At 42.7% G+C, this 21,151-nt stretch overlaps 1 protein-coding gene across 1 annotated transcript in view; it reads right to left on the reverse strand.

Annotated features, from left to right (window-relative positions):
• Nucleotides 1-21,151, reverse strand: part of CNTNAP5 (contactin associated protein family member 5) — a 985,000-nt gene that overhangs the window by 823,239 nt on the left and 140,610 nt on the right. The gene's annotated exons all lie outside the window — the stretch shown is intronic.

The raw sequence follows: 21,151 nt of genomic DNA on the forward strand, positions 1-21,151 counted from the left end.
TGGCCGGTGCACCGCACTGATCCGAAGGCAGGAGCCAGGTGCTTCGCCTGGTCTCCCATGGGGTACAGGGCCCAAGCACTTGGGCCATCCTCCACTGCACTCCCTGGCCACAGCAGAGAGCTGGCCTGGAAGAGGAGCAACCAGGACAGAATCCGGTGCCCCGACCAGGACTAGAACCCGGTGTGCCAGCGCCACAAGGTGGAGGATTAGCCTAGTGAGCCATGGCACCGGCCATAATTTTTGTTTTTAATATATGGGCAATAGAGACATGAAATCTTACAAATTTAAAAGAAATATGAACCATTCTGAATCAAATCATGATGGAGAATAGCCGTACCGAGGACTTAAAGCACTGATCTCTCAATCAAGAAGCACTCATGTGTCATTCATGGGTAAATTCTCTGGTGGGTTTGTTTTTAATTTTACATCTACTTATTTTTTATTTATATAAGATGACAGTTTTCAATTATTTCATATATACAATTTTAATTCCATATTGATACTTCCCACCTCCCTCCTTCTTCCTTTCTTTTTTCTCTTGAATTTTTGTAATAATGTACTTTAAATTTGCTTTACATTCATAGGTTAAATCCTCCACTGAACAAGAAATTCAAAAAGTAGAAGCTAGAAAGACCATTGTTCCACAAGAGTATAGACAAGGGCTGTAAATAATGATAAAATCTCAAGATATTAATTTCACTCATATACATTACATTTCTGCTACTCTATATATTAGCTACATATAATATTTGTCTCCTGGGGCAAAGCTTATTTCACTAAGCATTATTTTCTCCAGTTGCATCTTATTTTGTTGCAAAAGACAGGATTTCATTCATTTTTATGGATGAGCGGTATTCTATCATGTATATATACTACATTTTCTTTATCCAGCCACCAGTTGAAGGTTTTAAGAACAGAGTGGCTAGGCCGGCGCCGCGACTCAACAGGCTAATCCTCCGCCTTCTGGCACCGGCACACTGGGTTCTAGTCCTGGTCGGGGCACCAGATTCTGTCCCGGTTGCCCCTCTTCCAGGCCAGCTCTCTGCTGTGGCCAGGGAGTGCAGTGGAGGATGGCCCAGGTACTTGGGCCCTGCACCTGGGAGACCAGGAGAAGCACCTGACTCCTGCCATCGGATCAGCGCGGTGTGCCGGCTGCAGCGCGCCGGCCTTGGCGGCCATTGGAGGGTGAACCAACAAAAAGGAAGACCTTTCTCTCTGTCTCTCTCTCTCACTGTCCACTCTGCCTGCCCCCCCCCCAAAAAAAAAGAACAGAGTGGCAGAGGAATGCAGCCTCTGGATGGGTAGGTTGGACAAGTGGCTTTCACCTATGTGAGGGAAAGTCTACAGTATTAACAGGATGTAAGATATAATTATATTTGGCTGACAGAAAAGCTTTCTGAACTGTTTTCCTCAGAGAACTCTTTCAGTATTTACCATGTGTAACCAAAAAAAAAAAAAAAAAGAGAGAGAGAGAGAGTTTTGCCCTTTAATGAATGTCAGGTGTGGCAAGGACACGTCCCTTTGCTCTTAGGCAGGGCTTGATTCTAAGGAAATAGTAAATTTCCATCCCCAGATACAGAGGAGGTCGAGAGAGTGGAATGTGGCTTCTAAGGACCTCCCAAGCCAGTGGGATGAGCCCAAGGACTCTGAAAAGAGCTGCCAGCCAATCCTAACTTTCCTCTGCCCCCGTGACACTTGGAGTTCATCCGGGAATTGTCGTCACAAGCCGTTCTTTTCCCTGATATCTAGGGAACAGCTCCGATTAGCTCCATGCCGAAGGTTCATGCAAATCTTGTGATGTTACCCTCCTCCCTTGATCAAGAACTATGGGAGGAAATTCTGCAGCTAGCCAATCGGGGTGCCATGATTTGTGTGTTCAATAACCTGCAGAGATGATGCTTCAGCTTCTTTAGCTGACCTTGCTCAAGGATGCAAGGCAGCTCCAGGCCAGCGGGCAGAGAAAGAGCATTTGCAGAGGGCAAAAGAGCCAACAGGACATCTGAAATTACTCTATGGGAGCCAACATTTTATATCCCTGCTGTAACTCTATCCTGCTTTGAAAAAGCAATAACCTTCTCTCTATCAGAGTGACAGCCATATGGAGTTGTTGCTATAGTTCTCAGCAACTTAGAAATGGAAAGAAATCAACCTCCATGGCAGGCTGGAGGAGGCACAAAAGGAAGTAAGGGGCTTTTTAAATGGCTAATGGATGGGAGTACGGCCACAAGAGCCTGTTGGGTTTCCTATATGGCAGTGATGAGACCAGCTTGGGGAAGGCAAGGTAACTGATACAAAGCCATGCAGCTGGAAGGCACATACTAAGGGGTCTGTGAGCACTTTCACTGCATCTATTTGCTCCTCCGTGGTTTACCTGTCTCAGAGGGAATTTCCTGCCCTGTTTCCTATTCCTGCACTTTTCTTGCTGATCATCTGTCTACTCTGACCCACAGTTATCCTTCGCTACAGAGGCAGGTAACCAGCCCCGTGCTGTGGGAAGGTCAACATAACCCACTGTGGCCCAGGACTGCCACTCCAGCTCTACTGTGCTCCCACCCCATAATACCTCACTGCCCCGGAAGCTGACCCAGAGCCTCCTAGGGCAAGCTCAGAGGAGGGCATCCAGAAGCTGCAGTAGCCGTTGGTCGCCTTTCGTAGAATGACAGAGGACACTGCTGTGTGATTTAATGGCAACATCTCCGCTGATGTCCCAGGGAGCCACTCATTTGAGAAGCGTCTGCACACAATGCTAATATTGGCAAGATTTCTGAAAAGCTAACTCAGGTACTAAATCATGCCAAATGAACAAGTCAAATCCATATTGGGCTTCTCCCAAGGTAACTCTCCTCAGAGAGAAAAGTAAAGGTCATGTCGGTGATTGAAACAGAAGTCAACCCAATGCTCTTTCAGGAAAAGAAAAATAGTAACATTTAAGTGTACAGTCTGAAAGTGGATTTCTTCATAACCATGTCCATATGTTGTCTGCCTCTCTTTATTCTTGCCGCTCCCATCCTCTGACCCTGCGTCACCTTTTAATGTCCCTGTCCTGGTTTGCTATCTGGCTCTTTGTCTTCCTGCCTCCTCTCTCTCCCTATGAATGCGATTTCCATCTCTCAAACTGCACAGCTGTCAGTCTGGCCCTGGCTGTGGATGTATTGCACAGGGACACTTTTCCAGAGCAGGATTCTGCCCATTATCTCTTCCTACATGAGGAAATTAACAAGAGATTTGTGTGATACGGCAACTGCTGATAGACCTTAACTCAAGTTAACCCAAGTCAAGTGATACAGGCATTTAGAACCAGGGGCTATGACGTTGACCTCACTTCCCTTTATATGAATTGCAGACTCACATGGAGCCTAAGCTAGAGTAATAACCATGGATGATCAGTTTGTGCAACACCATAAACAAACAGGATGTAGGAGTGGGCATCTGGTACAGCAGTTAAGTCATGCTCTTGACACCCATAGTCCCATAGCTGAGTGCCCGGATTCAAGTCCTAGCTCCGTTTCCTGTTCCAGCTTCCTGCAGATGCACACTCCAGGAAAGAGCAGCTGATGGCTAAAGTATTTGGGTCCCTGCAACTCGCATGGGAGATCCAGATCCTGGCTTCAGGGTGGTCCAACTCTGGCTGTTGCAGGCATTTGGAGAGTAAATCAATGGATGGGAAATCTCTTTACCTCTCTGTCTCTGTACCTCTATCTCGTCCTGTCTTTGCCTTTAAAATAAAATGAAAAAATAAAGTGGAACTGGTATTGTGGTGCTGGCAGTTGAGCCACTGCCTGACGCTGGTATCCCATGTTGGACAACTTGGTGGAGTTCTGGCTTTACCATATTTATTCCAGCTTTTGGCTAATGTGCCTGAGAAAGCATTTGATGATGGCCCAAGTACATAGGCCCCTGTCACTCATGTGGGAGACCAGGATGGAGTTCCTAGATCCTAGCTACAGCCTGGCCCAGCTCCAGCTGTTTTGGCCATTTGGTAGAGTGAAGTAGTGGACAGAAGTGCTCTCTTTCCCTCTCTCTTTCTGTCATTCTACCTTTTAAATAAATAGATCTTTTCAAAACCCAATATTAGTAATTAGACTTTAACTTTATTATGTTGAAGCATCAGAAATCTAACAGGCTAGAGTTAGAAATAGTGTTTTCCACTATTGGAAATGGTGCTAGAAGTGCACCATTGCTTTACCAGTCAGTATTTGTCTAAAAATAAATCACTAAGTTTTGTCCAGTATTCCTTAAAAGTTCACAACAAATGTCAAGTCTTTGTGGTTTCTATTCACAACTCAAGACTCTTTACAGAAACCTTACCCGTATTGAACTTTTCTTTCAGAAAGTAGCCCATTTTTCCTTTTATTGTGTGTTTCTGTCATCTCCACAGTTAATTTTCCCTTATGGATGGATTGGATCCTTCTTTTTGAAAGTGTCCATTTGTTCTTTGTGTGAGTGTATGGCAGCTTGGTGCATCATCAGAGTCTGTATGAACTTGGCCCAGTTAGAATCCCAAGACCACCACAATCCATGGGAAAGAAAGGGCAGCCCCCAGTCCCTCCTCACGTTGTCTGCATGCTGTCTTCTCATTATGCAGAGTCCCCTCTGCAAACAGAGAGGGTACTCTGCAGAAAAGATTGATGACCTGTGCCCTCAAGGTTTACAGTCCCGTAGGGAAGAACACATGTCCGTGAATCAAACAGAGGAGAAAAGCAAGAATAAACAAGCAAGAGAAGCAATGTTGAGTACAGAAACAGCCTCTTGACTCCCAAGTGAGTGTCAAGATTGGAGGAGGATGGCGGATGTGTGGTTCCAGATTCAGAACATAGTGGTTGTTAGGCATGCTGTGGGGTGGTAAGGGAAGTCAGATGCAGCGCCCTTGTAAAGTTTGCATCCACTTTAGAGTTTGCCTTCAAGGTCTATATTAATACATAAATGCTTATGTTGGGTTTTGGATGAGATACATGCTTCAATAAACGGTAAATAATAACCATTGCTATTTTTGTCTGTTTACACTCCATCTTTTGATACAGAGAACTTGAGACATCTGATGATAAATGTTAATGTTTCTGCAACATCCTTAGTGCTAAACAATTCTAATTGCTTTTTTTTGTTCTTCTTTCTATCTGGGCTGAAAGTGACATATTTGAAATTAGTCAAGATCATATTTCCTAACTTATCCCTTTCTTCCTCCAATGTCATCTTGGCAAGTTTGCTCTAATTTGTCTCTCAAAATTCATCTGGATTTTTTTTTGCCCAAATAGTAGTCATTTGAGTGAGAGGACATGGGATTACATTTTCTGCAGTTATTGCCATAGGTGCAAAGAAAATCCTGAAAATTAGAAATACATGTTAGCAGTTGAGGTCTTTTCTGTTCTCCAGGAGCCCAAGGCCTATTCAAAGTCTTCCCCTTTCTTGTGCACCCACTTGCTGTAAACTCTTAGGGAGCTATCAGAAAGTGCTGTCTACACTGTGGTGTAAGCTCTACACACAAGGCTGCAGTTTTCTGTTTGCTAGTAGGATTGATACTCTATCTTGGGAAAACACAGTCAGGAAGAGGTGAAGGGAAGTGATTATCATGAGACCCAGTGTGTAGATGTACTCAATGCAGCAAGACCAGGGAATGAGGCCCCTGCTTCCTGCCCCTTTGCAGAAGGGAAATGCCCTTTCTAGGACATCATCCAGAAAAGAGAAACAACACAAACTAAGAAGATGAGAATGAGGACTTTTCTCCTCCTTCCTGGCTCTCTTTCTTCTCTTCTCCCCTACATGTCCTTCCTTCCTCATTGTTCCTTCCTGGCTTTATTCTTGCCACAAATGTATGTAACTCCCTGTTTGGGCCTTGTACGACTTCTGATCTCCCTGGAGTTTCTGCAACAAATTTCAGGCACCATGAATCATCTCAAAGAAGGGAAAGCGGTTCTTTGTATACATGGCCTTTACTGGACTCTTGAAATCACACAGGGCTGGACCTTGCACACTATAGAAGACCTCTGACCACGAAGAAAGCAGCGGGTGCATCCTTCAGACTCTGCTCTGCATGGACACTTTGCAGCTATCCAGGAGGAAAGGTGAATCTGCAGTCTGTTCTTGGGGCCCACGGTTATTTACAGAAGCCTCAGAGAGCCCAAGATACTGAAATCTGCTTCTTCACTTAAAACATGCTAACTTGTGTGGATATTTTTAAAAAAAAAGCGAGAAAAAAATTTTTTGCAGACACTTTTATACAGTATTAAGAAAAGGGAGAATTAAAAATGATTTTTTTTCTTTTTACTTGAAATTTTCTGGTGATAAATAGATTTGAAATTATCAAGTATGGCCGGCGCCGCAGCTACTAGGCTAATCCTCTGCCTGTGGCGCCAGCACTATGGGTTCTAGTCCCGGTTGGGGCGCCGGTACTGTCCTGGTTGCAGCCCAGCTCTCTGCTGTGGCCCAGGAAGGCAGTGGAGGATGGCCCAGGTGTTTGGGCCCTGCACCCACAAGGGAGACCGGGAGAAATCACCTGTCTCCTGGCTTCGGATCGGCTGTGGCAACCATTTGGGGGTGAACCAATGGAAGGAAGACCTTTCCTTCTGTCTCTCTCACTGTCTAACTCAGCCTGTCCAAAAAAAAAAAAAAGAAATTTTCAAGTAAAAATGGACATTGGAATGTAAAAGAAACTTTTCCAATCTCTTATGGATTTTAGCTCAACATTCACAGGTGGAAATATATTTAGTTTTAGTTTATATATTTTGTTCTTTCTAATTGTGGAGAGAGAGGTGGAGTGAGGAGGGTGGGAGGGAAACACAGAGAGAGAGAGAGACTGATAAACAGAGAGAGCTCCCATCAGCTGATTCATGCCCAAATGCCTGCAGCAGTCTTGGCTGGGCTAGAGATGAGATCAGAAGCCCAGAACTGAACCCAGGTCTCCCACAAGGGTGGCAGAAGCTCAGTCAGTTGAGCCATCACTGCTGCCTTCCAACACGTGCATTAGCAGGGAGCCTGAGTCAGGAACTGGAGCCAGAATTGGAACCCAGATACTCTGATGTGAGATGCAAGTATATTAACTGGCATTATAACTCTAGGCTAATCACTTGCCCCATAATTATTTTAAATTAATTAAATTTGTTTTAAAATATTAACTTTTAAAGTGTTGTTTATATTCATTTGAAAGGTAGAGTTACAGAGAGAGAGAAAGACAGAGAGAGAGATCTTCTATCCATTGATTCACTTCCCTAATGGATGTGATGGCCAGGGCTTAGCCAGGCCAAAGCCAGGAGCCAGCAGCTTCATCCACATTTCCAAGCGGGTGCAGGGGCCCAAGCACTTGGGCCATCTTCTGTTGCTTTCCCAAGCACACTGAAATGGAGCTGGATTGGAAGTGGAGCAGCTGGGACTAGAATCTGTATCCATATGGGATGCTGGCATCCCAGGTGGGGGCTTAACCCACTACACCAAAACAATAGCCCCTAAAACATCAATGTTATGCTAAATAACAAAAATCACCCTTCAAACTTGTGGTGAGGAGCAGATGCATCATTTTAAAAATTGAATTAAATGTATGATTTTCCTAAATTTTAGAACATCACTTACAAGTGAAGTCCTTGGTAAGGAAAATAAAGCTGCTGGCAAGCTGCAATGACCCCTTAAGCACCCTAGCAATGCTTCAGAAGCCAATGTCATGCTTCCCGTAGGTGAGAGAAAATGATACTCAATTTGAATCATTTTTATTCTTTATATAATGAGTGACAGGTGATCTCCTTTTTCTTACTCTTACTCACCTGCATTATAAAGTGTTTTACTTAAGGCCCTAGAGACCATCTCTCTAGCTTTTCACATCATTTCCTGAATATTTGGGAACGCCACTATGATTTCTACAGTGAACTAGCATGCAGCTCGCAGACTTGTTTATGCTATCAGACAAATATTATGTTATAGTCAATGTTACTAAAACCTTTGGCACTTTGTTTTGAAATAGGTCAACTGTGACCAACTGGGAAAGCTGTAGGAGTACAAAAAAAAAAAACCAAGAAAGTCTTTTGGTGGGAGGTAAAAATCAAAAGTATTTGGTATTAGTTAGATGGCATTATCTTTAAAGAGAAAGATACACGAAACATAGTTTATAGAATTAAGAGTTAGGTTTGAGTATATAGGGAAGATAACAGGACAAAGACTAATAGTTAAAAGAAGAATAAAGAGGTTTTTTTTTTTTTTTTAAAAAAAAAACATGTTTATTTTATTTATTTGCAAGGCAGAGTGATAGCAAAGAGGGGCAGAGACAGTAAAAAGTCTCCCACTTGTTGATTCACTCTCTAAATTGCCACATAGGTTGGGCCTGGGCCAGGCCAAAGCCAGGAGTCTGGAACTGCATCTGGTCTCCCATTTGTATTTGGGTCATCGTCCACTACATTCCCAGGCACATGACAAGGGAGCTGAATCAGAAGTGGAGCAGTCAGGACTTGAATGGCTGTTCCAATAAGGGATAATGGTGTGACAAGTGGCCACTTAACTGTGCCATATTGCTGCTCCTCAAAGAGTTTTTACCTTCATAAATATGAGGCAAGGTGAGTTAAAAAAGGAAAAAAAAACATAGACTGAAACTTCCAGTGGTCACTGTCCTGCTCCCTGAGCTATGTAGATTGCCTCCACAAGCCAGTGATATTACAAGAAGAAATACACATTACAAAACACATAAAACAACAGGGCAATGAACAGAACTTGACCTGTTGGCTTCATGTTTATGGGAAGTCTTGGGAAAGGATTTTAGAAAATTTGATCAATGGACAAAAGGAGTGGGCTGAGTTCTCACCTTGGGGAGTTTTTAGATTCTGTAGACCCCTAATTCATCCCAATAACATTACATTTGTTGTCTTTACAAATATTGCAATTGTTATTTGCTCCTCCTAGTGGCTGTTGCTGTATGGAAGACAGTGCAGGAACTGGAAATGTGAGTTTTTTTTTTTTTTTTTTTCCTTTTCATGGCTTCTGCTAATTAGCTTGAGTTATTGGCATAGTAATGGAGTAAATGAAAGTGGAAGCCAATAAGACAGCAAGGGACAATGGAAAACTAGTGATAACTAGCTGAATGTCTACCAGATAAAGCTTCAATACCAAATGGTCTAAATTCATCTACCTGTGAGATGTAGATTTAAAACTTGAGGGCAGCAATGCCCATTTCCTCATTTTGTACTTAAATCCTGATGTGAGTGTAACTCGTTCCAATCTTAGATTATTCAATGTGATTTAGGCTCTTTCTAGCACTAATGAGCACTGCATATAATTATTATTATAAAATCTCCCACATGGTGCTTTAATCAGGATTATGGCACATCCTTTTAAACAAAACAACAGTCCGTGTAATTCAATCCATGTCCTGTTTACAAACACACAGATGCTAAGCTGTAGGAACGATGATGATGAAGCAAATCAGGCAGATCAGAGACCAAACAATTGGCTGTTGCAAGATTTTTGTCTGGATCATTAACATTCATGTTTCAACTGAAAAAAAATAAACAAATGCTGGGATCTGGAAATTTGGAGTTTCTCCATGTCTAGGTCATAGTCTTTATCTTAGAGTCAACCAGGATCTCACACTTATAATCCTCTGTACACCAATTAGGTAACAAAGATGAACAGGCTGACATGAAGGCAACAGAGATTCTGGGGGTTGTGTGTAAATGAAGAGTAATAAAGGGTGCATGCCTCATGGGGAGAGCCAACCACTACATGGATCCAGAAAGTTGTCAAATATTCAGATTTTTACCAAAAGAAAAAAGTCAACAATCTGGAGTTCTTATTTAGAAAATCTCTGATTTTAAAGATATAAATAATAATATGTTCCATTCCTTGACTATCCATGAGCCACCCAAAAGCCACCATTTGGGGTCAGTGTAAGCATCCTCCCTCTTTTACTGTTCTTGATATTTTTTTTTCAAAGTTCAATTCACTGAAGCATAATGGGCCTTTGCATGTGTGTGGAATGAGCCAGTGGGAGACACCAATGGGTGAAGTGGTACCAGACGGAACGAGACCCTAGCCCAAACAGATAGTGAGCGATAGAGGCAGGGACAGCTCCCTTCAGATTCTGTTTTGTGTCCTTTGCCCTATAACATTCTCAGCCTCTGGGTTCTGGCAATGCAAAGACAGGGAAGGATGGCTTCCCACATTCACTCAGATGAACACTACAAGCTCCCAGATGCCAGACTTTTAAAGTGAAAATTTGTTTCACATGCATAGGGCAGGGCAGGGCAGGTGGGAGAAAAATATTGCTGCTGATTGTTGTATTATCTTCTCTATTTTTTAAACTCCATGTTATAGAGGAGACTAAGGGAAGCAGTCCAAAATCATGCAGCTACTAAATGGCATCATCTGCATCTTAAGTGCTTCCACACAAGGTTCTCATTCTGGAAACAAATATGTGAGACAGACCTCAGGATAGAAATGTTGCAGAGGGGAGGAAAGGACCTCAGAGAAGGTTTGCCAAATGCACAAAATCACACACCAAAATCACACACACTAGGTAATATGGGATTCAAATACTGATTGGATGCAAGAGATCGTGCCTTTTATTATAAAGGCAGTAGTTGGAGCTGGACACTCTTTCTGTGTGGTGTGTTATCTCATGGTGGCTGCTAACACCCCAGCAGGGAAAGCAATCGTGCCCACACATGGCATCTGAGACTCAGCTCCTTATCCACTTGCACACAGACTTTAAGGCAGCCCAAGTGAAGTTTACAGCCAGAGCACTGAGCCCAGTTCTGTTTGAGTCCATGCTGTGTTCTGCCTGTTCCACCACACACTGTGTTGTGAAGCCGACTAGACCTACTATTGCCCCTTGTCCTTGTGCACATACCTACCCATCCACCTGCCCAGTAGGTCGGATAAAACCTGATCTTCCCTCTCTGCCATCCGAGATCTAACTTCTAAAGCTGAAGTTAGTATGATCAAAAACATAAAAACTCTACTCAAATCCCCCTCAGTAGCTTCTAATCATACTTAGAATGAAATTCAAAGGTCCGGGGTCGGCGCCATGGCTCACTTGGTTAATCCTCCGCCTGCAGCACCGGCATCCCATATGGGCGTTGGTTTTAGTCCCGGTTGCTCCTCTTCCAATCCAGCACTCTGCTGTGGCCTGGGAGGGCAGTGGAGGATGGCCCAAGTGCTTGGGCCCTGCACCCGCATGGGAGACCAGGAGGAAGCACCTAGCTCCTGGTTTCGGATCGGCGCAGCACTGGTCGTGGCGGCCATTTGGGGAGTGAACCAATGGAAGGAAGACCTTTCTCTCTGTCTCTCTCTCTCTCACTAACTCTGTCAAATAAAATTAAAAAAAAAAAAAGAAAGGAAAAAAAAAGAAATTCAAAGGCCCTCATACAATTTACATGACCCTCTCTCTCTCCGATTTCATTCAGATATCTGTCCCAAAATCACTTCCAGAAAGAGATATTTGAAAATCTATCAATTGATTGATCAATCTATCTCTATCCTGTCATCTATTTATGTATCCCTATCTATTGTTTATCTCTATCATTTCATTGTATCTATTGTTTATTTCTCTCTCTCCTCTGTCTACCATCCATTTATCTATTATTTATCTCTATCATCTTTCTGCCATCTGTCTATACCTCTCTATCATCTCTCTATTGTCTCTCTATATCTATATCTAAAATCTATCTCTATCTATTATCACTATCATCTATCTGTCTATCTAAAATAGAGCCCCTCCATTTACCTGGGTCTAATTCATTTTATTACTTAAGGCTAATTGAAATTCCATTCCAATATTGCCTGCATTCTAGTGCTGGCTGATTTCTTTCGTGGACTGGAAGCTCTGGAAAGTCAAGTTCACGGCCGTGTTATCTAGAGAGATGTCTGAATAAGTCAGAAACTGAACACATGCCTGCACGAGTGGCTACGTTGCTTCAGTGGTGCAGGTACACTTGCTAACCCGTGGCATGCATTTCAATGTCTTCAGAGCCAAAACTACAAGAATAGTCATGTTTTGAATTCCACTAAAAACAAATACAGAGATACACACAGGTACAAGAAAAGGAACGTTTTGGATGGATTCCAGGTAATAAGTGAAATGAAGGACAGAGTCATAGACCTTGGAACAAGGACTGAACACGATTAAGCTGTGCATGTTAGGAAGCAAGTTTTAATTCTGTCAAAAAAAAATGCATGCAGAGATCACAACTTGAATTTAAAAGCAAGCAGAGATTTGTTCTTCATGGAAGAAGAGTAAATGTTACTTTCCCCCTTCTTCTCCTTAACTTGGGAAAATGAGATGAAAGACAGAGGAGACATCAAGGTGAGGATAGGGGAGGCACACAGTCTGAAGGGCTGTCACACAAGGCAGGAGCCGTTTTGTAGTGCAGATGCAAGGAGGAAACCACACTGCTTTCAAGATGGGAGCTTGCAGCAAAGTCAGGGTTGCTTGTATTAACCTTTAAGGAAGGTGGTTAGCATTCGCTTGTTTAATTTCACGTGGAAGGACAAGCTCTGAAAGCCAGTGGTCAGTCCTGGAGCATCTCCACATACATCAGATTCATCCCCCCAGGCCTCGATCCTCAAAGCACGGTTAATCTCATCTTGACATTTGCAGTAAATGGAAAATCTCCCTCAGTGGGCAGATAAGAAGCTTTCTTTTGGAGGGTCTCCAATGAGGATAATGTGACTCCCCTAGCCCCACTCTCTTAGGCTGCAGGCAGCATGTCAGCATCCCCATTGTAACCTATGGGCAGTGTGTTGGAGGAAAATTAGCCAGCATCAGAATAAGGATAAATGAGTTCCAATCTGGTTCTGCCAATAGTTCCTCATGATCTCATTTCTAGGCATCCCCTCTTACAAAATGAGAGAATGAATAAATCTAAATAAGTCATATGGTCTGTTCTCAAATTTAAAATTCCATAATTCCAGGGTGGGCATTTGGCATTGTTGTAAACATGCCACATGGGACACTTGCATTGTACATTGGGGTGTCTGGGTTCAGTTACTGGCTCTGCGCTTATTTCCAGCATCCTTGCTAATGCAGATCCTGGGAGGCAGTGGACGACAGCTCAAGTACTTGGGCTCCTGTCATCCACATAAGAGACCTGGATTGAATTCCTTGCTCCTGACGTGAGCCTGGTCCAGCTGCAGTTGTTGCAGGCATTTGGGGAGTGAAGCTTTTCAAATGAATAGTAACTATCTAACTAACTAGCTAAATAAATAAATAAGTTTTCAAAAATACACAATCCTACATTAATAGTGGTTTTGAGGGGAGTATTTCCAGACCACAGCAGTTAAATAATATTTTGGAGCCACATTATCACCAATCTTTTCAGACCATCCCCCAAACCCCAACTGGGTAAACTTTGAAGGACAGCATATACTTCAGAGAAAGTTTGGTTTCAACATACTCTGGGAATTCTACCTGGTCAGTGATTTGCGAGAATGAGAGGAGATGCAGAGGGTTTGCATGCTTAGAAAAGGTGCCTAAAAACAAGTCCTGTGCTATGTTTGCATTATGATTATTATAGCTACTAAGTCACATAGACTTAGTCGCTAAACAGCTCATAAATTGCTTTTCTCTTCTATTAACATTTTCTTCTTTCCTTAACTGTATATGAAAGCCTAATTAAAAAAACAATGCCCCTTCTCTTGATATCTCCTTTTTGAGCTTCAATTCGGACTATGGATGGGGGTAGAATAGTAATAAAGAAAAATTGTGTTTCTTTAATGCTAACAATGGCTCTTACATCCAAATCAATGAAAAGAGCTAATCTGTACAACCACAGAGAAATTAAAGCAGTAGTTGGGACCTGCTGACACCGGACTGTTTAGAGCTTAAAACTTCACTCTGCTTTCTTTTTATCTCATGTCACCCATTGTTTCTTGATTTACCATTTCCCAAATGCAAATGATAAAAGGCTCTACCTCATAATTTTTTCACCAAGACTAAATGAAGAAAGACAAGTGATGTACGTACTATAATACCTGGCACAAAGTAAATCTGCAAAATGGTCCAACCACACTAAGTGTACGACTACATATTTTTTTTAATTTTTATTTATTTATTTTTTTGACAGGCAGAGTGGACAGTGAGAGAGAGAGAGAGAGAGAGAGAGAGACAGAGAGAAAGGTCTTCCTTTGCCGTTGGTTCACCCTCCAATGGCCGCCGCGGCTGGCACGCTGCGGCTGGCGCACCGTGCTGATCCGATGGCAGGAGCCAGGTACTTATCCTGGTCTCCCATGGGGTGCAGAGCCCAAGCACTTGGGCCATCCTCCACTGCACTCCCGGGGCCACAGCAGAGAGCTGGCCTGGAAGAGGGGCAACCGGGACAGAATCCGGCGCCCTGACCAGGACTAGAACCCGGTGTACCGGCGCCGCAAGGCAGAGGATTAGCCTAGTGAGCCGCGGCGCCGGCCACGACTACATATTTTTATGTTGTTCAAATAATAATCCCTTTACAATGAAAGGGATTGAAAGCCACTAACATGGTATCTGCAAAGTTATCTTCTCAACTGTCCATGTGAACCTACCCTTTACTTCATCAATAATTACAGTTAAAATAACCAACATTTATTGAGTACTTCTTGTGTGTTAAGCTGAGTGCCATGAACTTAAACTGCAGGACACTGTTTAGTCTTTGCTTTGTAGGAATTTTACAGTTGGGAATATGTATGGAAATTCAGTAAATCACCTGCCTGAAGCAGGGCAGTGGTATAGAACTCAAGTCAAGTGAATTTGGCCACTAGAGTGACCACACAGACTGTGCATGCATTGCTTTTACAAATGTTTTTTTACTAAGCATAATGGTCTCCAGTTATATACCTTGATATAAATTTTTTAAAAAATTAAAAAAATGAGAGGGTGAGCCAGCATAGTGGTGCAACAGGTTAAGCCACAACTTGTGATGCCAGCATCACTTATGGGTTCCCATTTGAGTCCTAGCTGCTCCACTTCTGATCTAGTTTCCTGCTAGTGCACCTGAGAGGGCAGAAGAGGATGGTCTGAGTGCTTAGATCCCTGTGGGAGACCCAGATGAAATTCAAAGCTCCTGACTTCAGTCTAGCCCAGCCGTGGTCATGGCAGCCATTTGGTTTGTAAAAGATCTCTCGCACATGCTCTGTCTCTCCTCAGCCCTCCCTCCCCCATAAATCTGCCTTTGAAATAATAAAATAAATTTTTAAAAAACTTTTTTGAAGATTTGTGTAAAAGGTAAAGTGACAGAGAGATGGAGACAGACAGAGGAACATCTTCCATTCACTGGTTCACTCCCTTAATGCTTGCAACAGCTGGGGCTTGGCCAAAAGTAAGCCAAGAGTCCAGACCTCAATCCAGGTTTCCACATGAATGATAGAAACTCATGTAGACGAGCTATCATCAAAAAGCTGGAATTGGAAGCAGAGTAACTTGGGACTGAGATGTAAGCAAGCAAAGTAGCTGCTTAACCACTGTGCCAAACATCTACTTTGTTGTCTTTTATCATTTCTCTTTGTCACTTTGTTTTCTTAGCTCTTTAAATTCTGGCACAATGAAAAATGTATTTCAAATATTTACCCATGATGTATCTTTCTATCACCCCATCATCATCTATGGCATTCACAGATTAATTTTGAGAAGATTTCTGTGGTGGAATGAGAAGGCTATGCCAAGATGGCCACTGGCAAGGGAGCATCAGTTACTCAGGAATGGCTTTGAAACCCACCTGGCAGGCCGTGCCACGGCTCACTAGGCTAATCCTCCGCCTGCAGCACTGGCACCCCGGGTTCTAGTCCTGGTCAGGGCACCGGATTCTGTCCCGGTTGCCCCTCTTCCAGGCCAGCTCTCTGCTGTGGCCCGGGAGTGCAGAGAAGGATGGCCCAAGTGCTTGGGCCCTGCACCCCATGGGAGACCAGGATAAGCACCTGGCTCCTGCCTTTGGATCAGCGTGGTGCGCCGGCCACAGCACGCCGGCTGCAGTGGCCATTGGAGGGTGAACCAACGGCAAAAAAAGGAAGACCTTTCTCTCTGTCTCTCTCTCTCACTGTCCACTCTGCCTCTCAAAAAAAAAAAAAAAAAAGAAAAAAAAAGAAAAAAAAAGAAAAAAGAAAAAAAGAAAAGAAACCCACCTGGCAATGGATCCTGCCTGGCAACAGGCTGCGATTGGATGGCTTTGGAAACCACATGGCAAACAGAGACTGCCTGGAAACAGGCTGCGATTGGATGGCTTTGGAAACCACATGGCAAACAGAGACTGCCTGGCAACAGGCTGTGATTGGTTAGGGCATAAACCGCCCCTTGACCGGACTGGCTGTCTTGGCTATACAAGCTGTTTACCAACTGAAATAAATGAGTCTGTGGGCTGCTCGCCTCTGGCCTGCTTTCACCCAGCTCCCAGGGTCTGTGTGGTGACTCTGTGTCTCTTGCCCCCACCATGCTCCTCATCTCAGAAACGAATCAACTGCAACAGATTTCTAATGCTTAATTATCAATATCTGTTAAACAATTTTCATATTTAATTGTGAGGGTGTAAATGGTAGGTCATTAAACCATTACTTCTTTTTGGTTTAGTTAACAAATGTGTGTGCCTCTGTGTGTGTGTGTGTGTGTGTGTTGGCCTGCGTTTGCAGTGAGGACAAGAGTCATCTTCTTTCAAGAATATTTTTCTTTATCTTCTTTAAAGATTATTTTTCTTTAAAGTGAAGAAGCGGTCCATCCCCAAAGGAAAACAGGATAATGTCAGTATATTGACACCCATATTTTTTGCACATGTTTGAATCATCTCCTATCGGTCAATCATTAACTAAATGCTGAGTGCTTGCTAAGGGCTAGTAGTCTCTGAAGGGTGGTCTTGGTGTGGTTTCTGTTATGGAGTAGGTCTGTCTGGGCCATGGGAGGCTACCAACTTCTCCTGTCCTTCCTGTACCTCACCTCTGCTTCATAGAGATTCTTTCCAAGTTCCAGATCCGGAATCTTCCTCTTCACCTCATTCCAAGCCCTCTCCAATCCAGTGTAGTAGATTATGAGGTCATAGTCACACAAGTGAAATTTTATCTCAGCTCTGTTTATTTATTAGCTGAATCAATTCAGTCAGCATAGGGCCATCTCTGATTTTATCTATAAAATGGGACTTAGAAGATCTGATTTTCAGGATTGTTAAAGTAATAAGAAATAAATTGATATTAAGCCCCTTTTATTGTTTAACCGACAAACCTCAGCACTGCCCTAACCTTATTGCTTTTCCCTCCTCTCAATGGTATTTTTTCTAATCCTGTTGTTTGGTTACTCATTGTGTGTATTTAATACATCTACTTTAATATATATAAGCAGTCTATATTTACAATGTACATATTAGTAGTATATATAAATAAGCAGTATTTGTGTAGCCTTATATATAATATAAGCAGCATGTGAGTACATGTAATATATATAATATATATTCACAGTGTATATATATACAATAGCTCTCTGCTGTGGCCCGGGAGTGCAGTGGAGGATGGCCCAAGTCCTTGGGCCCTGCACCCCATGGGAGACCAGGAAAAGCACTGTCGGGGAATAGTCCGCAGTGGCATCGCTAGGCGGAGGTTTTTACTTTCGGTTTTGACCGGGGGGGGGGGGGGGGGGGGGGGGGCTTTCCTACAGGCGGGGCTCTCCGGAGGCGGAGGGATTGAGGTCGCAGTAAACAAGATGGCGCCAGGACCCCCGCAGTGAGTCTGCCTGCCTGCCTGCTGCGTGACACCTCACCTGATTGGCTGAAGGACGCATGCCCTTCACCTGAACAGAGACCGGATTGGTGTGCCTGATGCATGGACTCTAGCTTGCTCCTGATTGGTCGCATTTTGTATATTAGCCGCAGGTGTAAGGAGGAAGCTCTCTTTCTCTCCTCTCCTTTCCTCCTTCCTCTCTACGTCTGTCACGTTTACTTTCTCTAATAAAAAGTCTACTGAAGACCGAGAAACGTCGTTCGTTCTTTTCTCGCCCAAGAAACCGTGGTCGCGGGCCCTGGGTTGAGTCTGCTGGCCAGACTCCCCGAGACGCTCCCGGCAAAGCACCTGGCTCCTGGCTTTGGATCAGCATGGTGCGCTGGCCGCAGTGGCCATTGTGGGGTGAACCAACGGAAAAGGAAGACCTTTCTCTCTGTCTCTCTCTCTCACTGTCCACTCTGCCTGTCAAAAAAAAAATATATAGGCAGTATTTGTGTATATATTATGTATAAACAGTGTGTATATGCGTATGATACATAATGTATAGCACATAATATAAAACAATATATATTAACAGCATGTGTATGACACATATATATTTTAACAAGTTATCAATGTGTGTATACATGTATACATGTAAGCAGTGCTTGTGTATATATTATAGATAAGCAGTGCATAGATATGTATAATATAATATGTATAATATACAATATGTGATATGTATATATGTATTTGCAGTGTGTGTACACAATACGCATATTAGCAGTGTATAGATATATTATATGTAGATATATTTGTGTATATATTATGCATAAGCAGTGCACATATATGATGTATAGTATATAATCTATATTATATATTAAATATAATGTATATTAGTAGTGTTTGTGTATGTTGTCGCTCCCCCTCTTCGTGGAGGAATGACACAGGACCCTGCGCTGTTCTTTCGTCTGCTCGGCCCTCCCCGGGTTTGCTGCTGGTTCTTCCCGGGTTGGCTACTGTCCCTTCCACCTCCGTGGAAGGGCGGTTCCCCCTGGCCACTTTCCCCACTTCCGCAGGGGAGCGGCACACCGCCGGCCGGCTCTCTCGGGGGCTGCACAGGTGTTCCTTCAGATAGATGTTCCCCTTTAGATGTTCCTGGTGCATGCCATCTCTCTCCTCCTTTACAGTCCTCTTCCACCAATCCCAACTCTGCTGCCCACACGCCGAGTACGCTGCTCTCCTCCAATCAGGAGCAGGTCCTGCTGTTTATTGGTTGAACTGGAGGCAGCTGTGTAGAAGCTGTTTCTCCCTTCTCAGTGCCATATTGTGGGAGAGCAGATGCATAGAATAAGTCTTAATTCCAGTAACTTAGTCTAGTCCGGGTTGCTCCCCACATATGTATTATGCATAGGCAGTGTGTATGTATATATAATATATAATGTGTTGCATATAATATATTAGCAGTGTGCATATATATCATACATAAGCAGAATGTATGTATATGTAATATACAAAATATACAATGGGTGATATATAATACATATATCAGCAGTGTGTTCTTACTATATTGTAAATGGTCTTTGCAATCCCCAGTACCCTTGAGAAATTGGCAGAATACAAGGCAAACAAACAATATAAGCACCTATATAAAATTAAATAAATAAAGGTGGCCTTTTGGCCTTGATTTTTCAAAGTCTTGTGTTCTCCAGTTATAAAATCTGTCAACAAATGATGATTATTTATAAATCCCAAAGAACTCACAGTGATAAAAGTAATATTTAACACAGAGCTTTCCTGTACAGAAGCAATACTAATTGCAGTCATTTATGTCAGCGACTCACCATTTATACCTAATTATCATGCCTCAGAACTGCATTATGGAGATCAATAAATACATGTCATGTTAATATTGTTTAAGTATTATTGGATTATTTCTCTATTCTCTACACCTTCATGCTCAGTTTTTATAGTTTGCTTCCTTAAATGCCATGGTCAATTGTTCTTAACTTAAAAAAAGACCCCTAAATATATTATATACACACAATGAGAAACTAACTCCTGGGAAGAAGAAAATTAAAGTGTATGGTATGTAAAGAACTTCCTGTCAGGAAGGAGGAGGGACCTAACTTGCTAATTTAATGATTGACTAATTTCTTCCCACAAAATTCCAATAGTGAAAAACATTAGTCTTTTTCTCATCTTAAGAAAGTCTAACATGGCAAAACCAAAGAGACTTTGAGAAGTAGTTGATGTGGATTCAGAGCTCTGCCATTTACTGAATATTGTCTGGTCGCAATTCCTTAATTTCTCTCAATTTGAGTTCCCTCAAATAGGAAGACTGGTATCTATTTGTAGTGGTTAATTTCATGTGTCAACCAGACAGAGCCTTGGGGAATCAAGATATTTTCTGAAACACCTTCCAGTGCATCCCTTAGGGTGTCTCTGGATGAGATTAACATTGAATCACTAGACTAATCAATGCAGATGGCCCTCTCCAATGTGGGCATGCCTCATCCAATACAGGAAGCCCTGAATGGAACTAAAGACATAAAGGGTGTATATACTCTGGTGAACACTATGGTGTAGGCTATTTGTAAGGATACACATGATCTGTATAATATATGAATATTCCTTACTATTTGGAAGATGCTTTATTTACTTATTTATTTGAAATTGTGTGTGTGCGTGTGTATGTATGTGTGTGTATGTGAGAAAGAGAGAGAGAGAGAGAAAGAGAAAGAGAGAAAGATCTTTTATTGTGCCTGGATCAGTCTGAAGTCAGGAACCAGTAATTCCATCCAGGTCTCCCACCCATGCTCTGCCTCCTCCCAAGAGGTATGTTTGCAGGAAACTGGATCTAAAGCAGGGTAGCCAAGACTTGAACCAGGAAGAGTAGCCGGGACTTGAACCAGAAGGTCCATCCCTGGATGATTGTTGGTAAGTAGTATGCCTTCTCATCCTCCTCCTCCAAATGTATTCATCCTTGAAGTTCTTCAAAACTGAGTGAATATTTTTCTCTCTTCTGTATTATCTAGAGTCTCTGACTCTTTCATACAACTGGACATGTTACTGATCCTTGATCGTACGTTCAGAGGTGCATGTTTGCATTCCAAACAAGCAGTAAAATTTTTGTTTATCCTTCCTCAGTGTGTAGTGTACCCTTGACACTTCCAAATGGAACCACACAATATCCTATATTAGCTGTAGAAGGAAACCTAGGGAACACCACCTGGTGCTTTTGTTTTCCAGATTAAGAAAACCAGGACCTGGTAAGAGGAAATGAGTTAACCATGGCTACATACTTGGTTAGCAACAAAACTGGGGCAAAGTGTTCAAACTGATCTTACCGATTAAACACAAGGACTGGCAAACTATGGTGTGCAGTCCAACTCTGGCCTATTACCTATTTTTTGTCAATAGGGTCTTATTAGAACACCATCATACATTCATAAATTTATATATTGTATGACTTTTATGATATATAAGCAAAGCTGGGTAGTTGTGAGAGACCATTTTGTCTGCCGAGTCAAAAATC

This window comes from Oryctolagus cuniculus, chromosome 3 (genome assembly GCF_964237555.1).
Source record: "Oryctolagus cuniculus chromosome 3, mOryCun1.1, whole genome shotgun sequence".
Classification (NCBI taxonomy): Eukaryota; Metazoa; Chordata; class Mammalia; order Lagomorpha; family Leporidae; genus Oryctolagus; species Oryctolagus cuniculus.